Raw genomic sequence first — 7,022 nt, 5'->3', positions numbered from 1 at the left:
AAACTAGAAGTTCAACTCTGTGGATGACTGGGACTACTGGACCAGAAAACTACCACATGCACCAACCGAGCCCCAGGAACTGGAACTATTTGGGTCAGTAAAAATGCACCCTCCCCTAGATCTGCCCCTGTATAAAAGTCCCTGCACACCAGGGCTCATGGTCTTTCATCCCTGGACTCTCCTTGGTAATAAACCACCTTGGAATCTATAAGATTCCCTCATTCTTGTCTCTGCTTTCAGCGCAGTAGAGCCGTGCTCTACTGTTGCTCAGATCGCACTGAATCTGGGAACAGCCACTCCTGGCGCTTTGTTGGGAGCTAGTGGGTGATTCTGGCACTGCGTCAATATACTTTTCTACTGGATGCAGTTCTCTTAAAAAAATTACATCATATTTATGTATCCTGCAGTTAGGATTACTGATTTTAGTTTTTTCAATTCACCAAAGTCATGTTGGGCATTTTAAATAGAGTCAAGATCATCATCATCCAGGATAAATATACTACTCCACACATGTCAGAAATTTTGCTGTTTTAATTCTTTTCTGATTCCAGCACAGCAGATGCTATTCTTCAGTGTTTTAAAGCTAGAAAAAAAAAAAAAAGGGAAAAAAAGGGGAAAAAAAGTGTGAGGTGACGTTAAGAATATTTTTGGACTTCCTCTGGTGCTCTGATGTTGTAGAGTTTTTAACAGTAATATTAACGGGATGGATAGCCATATCTAAGGACAATAAAGGCTACATCAAATCAAATAATGAGTGAGACCAAAAATGTACTAATCTTCATGAGTTTCTTGGTTGATACATTCCAAAATCTTTAATGGTTCTGAATTCATGTTCTTCTCAGAACCATGATAGCATTGCTTTGAATTTAACCAATTTTTAAAAAATTCCTTTAAAATAAGTGTGTAAACTTCCACACTGAAAATAAAGGAAACACATTGTGGACTATGAAATGAAAAGTCAAAATTTATTTCAATATTTAGTTACATTAAATCTCAAAACAATGAATTGTTAAAACTTCAAATGCAAGAATTCACAGAATCACAGAATCACTAGGTTGGAAGAGACCTTAAAGATCATCGAGGCCAACCCATGCCCTAATACCTCAAATAAACTATGGCATCAAGTGTTATATCCAGTCTTTCTTTAAACACATCCAGGGACGGTGACTCCACCACGCCCCTGGAAAGCCATTCCAGTACTTTATCACTCTTTCTGTGAAAAACTTTTTCCTAATATCCAACCTATATTTCCCTTGGTGCCGCTTAAGACACTGTCCTCTGGTTCTGTCAGTTGTTCCCTGGAGAAAGAGACCAATCCCCCCTGACTGCAGCCGCCTTTCAGGGAGTTGTAGAGAGTGATAAGGGCACCCCTGAGTCTCTTTTTCTCCAGAATAAACACCCCCAGCTCCCTCAGTCGTTCCTCACAGGGTTTGTGTTCCCAGCCCCTCTCCAGCCTCGTTGCCTCCTCTGGATGCGCTCAAGCGTCTCAAGGTCCTTCCCAAACTGAGGGCCCAGAGCTGGACACAGCACTCGAGGTGTGGCCTCACCAGTGCTGAGTACAGGGGAGAATGACCTCCCTGCTCCTGCTGGCCACACTGTCCCTGACACAGGCCAGGATGCCTTTGGCCTTCTTGGCCCCCGGGCACACTGCTGGCTCATGTCCAGTCGGCTGTCACCAGTGCCCCCAGGTCCCTTTCCAGCCACACCGTCCCCAGCCTGGAACACTGCAGGGGGTTATTGTGGCCAAAATGCAGGACTCGGCACCTGGATTTATTAATCTCCATCCCATTGGACTCTGCCCATTCATCCAACCATTCCAGGTCTCTGTGCAGAGCTCTCCTACCCTCCAACAGATCAACACATGATCCCAGCTTAGTGTCATCTGCAAACTTACTAATGAAGGACTCAATCCCCTCATCCATGTCAATGAAGATATTGACCAGAGCTGGCCCAGCACAGACCCCTGAGGACACCACTGCTGACTGGCCCCAGCTGGATGTGGCACCGTTCACCTCCACCCTCTGGGCCCGGCCACCCAGCCAGTTCTGAACCCAGCACAGAGTGCTCCTGTCCAAGCCAGGGGCTGCCAGCTTTTCCAGGAGTGTGCTGTGGGAGACAGTGCCAAAGGCCCTGCTGAAGTTCAAACAGAGAACATCCACAGCCTGTCCTGCATCCACCAAGTGAGTCACTTGGTCATAAAAGGAGATCAGGTTGGTCAAAGATGATTTGTACATTTCATATTCATTATGACTACTGACAAATCACAACTTCTTTACTAAAAGATTCTGCCTATGTAACCTGTAGTCAGCCAAAATTTTTTCGTAACTTTTATCTTAACTTTGTACTCTTTTCCTCTACAAATGCTAACCTTTTATATCTTGCTGTAAAATTCTACAATGTAGAACATAAATTAAAATTTTAAGTGTGGAAACTTCCAGCTAGTAAAATTTGTATTCAATTTCCAGTTTCTGAAGAAATTTAAACAGTGCAAGTTCTAGAAAATAGTACTCTGATGCAATACTTTGGGTTGTATACACTTGGTTACTTTCTTCCTTTATACTTGTTCAGCGACCTGAAGGTAGAGCTATTCCAAATACCTTCCATATTATCACATAAAGGGTTTTTAAAGACATAAAGACAAAGAATAAACACTGCAAGTGATGGAAGCAATGCTTTTTAAACATTTTTTTTTGGTAAAGAAGCTTTCCTAATTTCCATCTATGAACATGGGTGCAGCAGACTTTGCTTGTGGTTGACCCTTCTTTTTAGTCAATTTGTGACAGAGTCCATATCCATCTTCTTTTCAGTGGAAAAAGTTGCCAAAGTAGTTCTTACAAACCAATTTATTTTCATGGTTTCAAATTACTTTGGGGAGTCTTGCAGACTAAACTGGGGTTTCAGCTCTTTTCATAGTATCTTTGAGCCAGTACTTACTTGGTTGCTGTCTACTGCTTCCTCTCTTCTCCTTCATGACTCTTCTTGGGCAGAGACACACACTCTTCAAGACAACAGTGAAAAAAACCTCTCATATTCACTTGCTTAGTAAGAAAGGACAGAATATATTTCTGGATGAGGGCTTTACAAAGAGATCATTTTCTCTCAGTTCAGCCCTCAAATCACACAAATGCAGAAAAAGGACAGTAATGATTAAATGTCACTTGTTTTCAGGCTCATATTTATCAGATTCTGTGTGGACTTCACTTTAGAGAAGTTTAATTTTTAGCTTGTTTATTTTGATTACTAACATAGCCAAGCCTTACTTTCTGCTATTGCTGTCTAAGCATATTAGCTATTTTTTGTAGAAGAAAGACACCTTAACTACTTGGAGATGAGACAAGCTGAAGATAAAGACTGCCACCTATTGTTCCAAAGTAAAGCACAGTTTCTACATACAGCAAGAGACCATGAACATCCTGAGTTCAGTGCTCCTGCCATCTCTACCACTTTCCCAATACAAATATTTTGGTTCCCCTAACATATGAACTTTTATCTAAGTGGAATCCATTTTGGGTATATGCCTAATTTATAAATTGAAAGACTTTTCCACGTTTCAGTGAATGGCATCAACAAACCAAATTCACAGGAAGTATAAAGTACCTGTGTGAGGTACTTAATGACAAGATGTATTTGCTTTCTTTTCAGTTAAACCTATGTATGTGAATTCCATTATTTATTTACAGTGGAGGCAAGAAAAAGTTCTATTTTTTTTTTTTCCTCCTCTGAATATTCATCTTCACCTTGTCATTATCATGGAATAGTCTGTCAATCGTGTAAAACTACTGAAGCCCATTAAAGTCACATAGGTACTGCAGACAAAATGGACAGATACTGTGAAAATTTTGATTAAAATCATTAAATACAGGTCAGAAAACAGTGTACTGAAAAGAAGACAAATTAGTTGACACAGAGGGGAGACAAGGTGACCTGATTATATATTGTTAATTTTTTATCCCTTTCACACTACGGTACAATTAAGACTCTTGACCATCTGTCCAGTACTACTGGAAGTCAGAACAGATTTTCCATAAATCTAGCAGCAAGAACATGACAAAAAAATAAAAAATCTAGTGTCACCAAATAATCAACCTTTGCCTGCTTGGCTGAACTGGCTGGGAGACCAGAATCCAGGGCTCAGAGACTTGATGCCTATGTAGACATGAAATGCACTGTTCAAGCACTACAGCCCTGCAGAGACAGTATGGAGTATTTTATCCTGACATTTTTTAAGCAAAAGAGCTGTCAGCTGAAAGAAACATTGTTTCTAATGAAAGTGATTAATGTTAAATACAATAAGGTTCCCTCTATGTTTAAATAAAATGTCAAGAGTACACATAACAGAAATAAATATTTAATGTGAATCCTCAACTTGGAAGTTATCTAGTCTGGCCTTTGTAAGAGGTGCATAGATATTCTGGGAATTTCTACATAAATCAAAAAGATTCTGAGACAGAGAACTCAAAATACTTCTCATTTGGACAGAATGACATTATTGGAAGAAGGATAGCTACCAACTGTATCCTTGGATAAACTTACTCCCTATTTGTCCTGCTAGTGTTTTTACAGTTTATAATTCCCAGTTAAAATGTGCCTAACTTTATCCTCCTGTCATGGAAATGTTTAACTGCTACAGAGATCCACGAATGAAATCTGAATGAATTAATTTTCAGAACATTAGGAGTTAGAAGGTTATATATTGCTGTCAATATTTTAAAAACATGATGAAAAAGATGCAAAAGATAGAAGATATACAGTTAAAAAAAAAAAAAAGAAGTTGTTTCTTCTGTTATATAACTTTACCAAACTACATACTCTTAATGAAATATACAGGCCACAGAAATTTTCAGTGACTATTGAGAAGAAGGATGTGTGGTAATGTCTTTACAAATAATGTGATTAGAGAAGGTATGGGTATTGTCTTTGGAATGGGGCTTACTGTCTGTACTAAGTTTGGGCAACTGGTTATTTCAGAGCCCAAACAAGGGTCTGCACAAGCCTGAACTTCTGAACTTAGGCGTGAAATAATAGGTACAAGGGGGGAATATGTGGCAGGTGATTTTGGAGGGAAATATGTGCTAGGTGGTTCAGGAAAGTTGTACCTTCCTAGTACCTCAGCCAATGGGGAAATTAAGAGAACAACATGTGGCAGGGTGTTTAGGATAAAAGGAGGCTGTGCTCTCTGAAACCCTAGGAGAGAAAACCCTGTGGGTGTGTGCCCCAGAGGACCTTCTCACTTTATTTGAATAAAGCTGAAGGACTCCTCTGTCTCCTTTTTGGACATAACCCTCTGACATTTGTGAATATTTCTCATACTATTACATTTAAACAGCCAGTACTCACACTGTAATTTATAACTCAATGTAGAGTAACAGAAGTTGCAGCAATCCCCACACTCTAGATAACTGTATCAGGAGCAGGGCAAAATCTGTCCCACTGGCATAAGCTTCTCTGCTTTGGACCAGCAGTGCTTTGTTTCTGGTATTTGCTGCCATCTCATGTGTTTCAAGAAGTATTGCAGTGGGATTTTAGAAGCCAGCATTCCGTACATCTGAAATAATTTTAGATAGCTATGTGACTGCAATGTGAAGCAAATACATTACTTAAAATCCTGAAAAAATATTTTAGTGTTGCTGCTATGTGATATGGAAATGACCTACATTTAAATCCAAAATAAAATATTCTGCTACAATTTGGGTGAAATAGCATGCTGTGACCAGTTTTCAACTCTCAGTACAATAAAGGACATTGACATGCTTCCAGACTTTCAGCAAAAGGCTACAAAGTTGTCAGGGAGTGGAGAATATGAGAAGTAACTGAGGGAGCTACGTTTGTTCAGCCTTAAGAGGATGAGGGCTTAGGACAACCTTACTGCTGTCCACCACAAGCCAGTGGGTAGCACAGAAAAGATGTGTGAGAAACAAAAGCTCATTTCTAAAATTTTCAAGGCTTGTTAAACCTTTACAAGTACAACAAAGGACTGAAGAGGGAAAAAGAGCAGAGCTCTGTAAGCATATGACCAACAACCACGCGCTCATCTACAAAATGGCGGCTCCGCCCTTTATACCCCTGCTGGTGCATCAGGCAACACTGCCCCGCCCAAAGCTGTCAGTCAACTGCTTTTTCACCGCCCATTGGTGGAGACTTCATCCTTGCTACTTGATTGGAGGCCAGGTGTTGTCACCTATAAATATGCCCCACCTCCCTATAACAGGCCTTCCCGATAGCCGAGGCTGTCTGATGACAGCAATGCAGAGGGGGGAAGGCGACTCTGGGGAGAACAGTGGACGTCCAAACTACAAACAATGACCTCAGTGGAACTTCTCTTAACATACACAAAATATTAACCTCTTAACTGCGAGAATGAATCATCATATTACCCATCTATAACAGATGGAGCTTCCTTGGAAAAACACAGTGATCAGACAAGACAAGCACATTCATTTCAACATAGGAAATTCAGGGCATATTGCGGAAAAAATTTTCACCATGAGTGGTACCACACTGAAACAGGGACCCAGAGGTGTCATGGAAGATAAATTTGTAACTCAAACAGATGTCAGCTCCTCAGGAGGGTTCCTGACCACTGTGAAATAGAGAAAATACACTATCACACAGCAAAAAGACTGCAAAAAGACTATTTTTTTTTGTTGTTGTTCAGAGGTTTGTGCTGTTTGTGCTGCCTAGATATTGCATCAGCAACTTAAAACACAGGTAAGGGAACTTACAGGTTATCCTTTTCTTTTAGAGGTCATTGTCATGGTACCAGGTTTTTTGTTACTAGCTAACAGTAACCTTAAGGCATAGCCCAAAATATGAAAGGCAGGAAGAAAGTGCAGAAAAGCTTACTTATACCTCAGTAATTAAAAGATTCTTCCTTCCAGGTAGAACATGCCAGCAAATTCACAGGTGCTTTGAGATACATTCTTGCAAGACAAGCATGTACTGGAAATACTGTGCCACAGAGGTTTAATAAAGCCAAAATGCTGATTTATTGATCACACATTGCTCCATAACTATTCTGAAAA

The sequence above is a fragment of the Ammospiza caudacuta genome, chromosome Z, assembly GCF_027887145.1.
Source record: "Ammospiza caudacuta isolate bAmmCau1 chromosome Z, bAmmCau1.pri, whole genome shotgun sequence".
Taxonomy (NCBI): Eukaryota; Metazoa; Chordata; class Aves; order Passeriformes; family Passerellidae; genus Ammospiza; species Ammospiza caudacuta.
Note: the sequence above shows the minus strand (reverse complement) of the source record.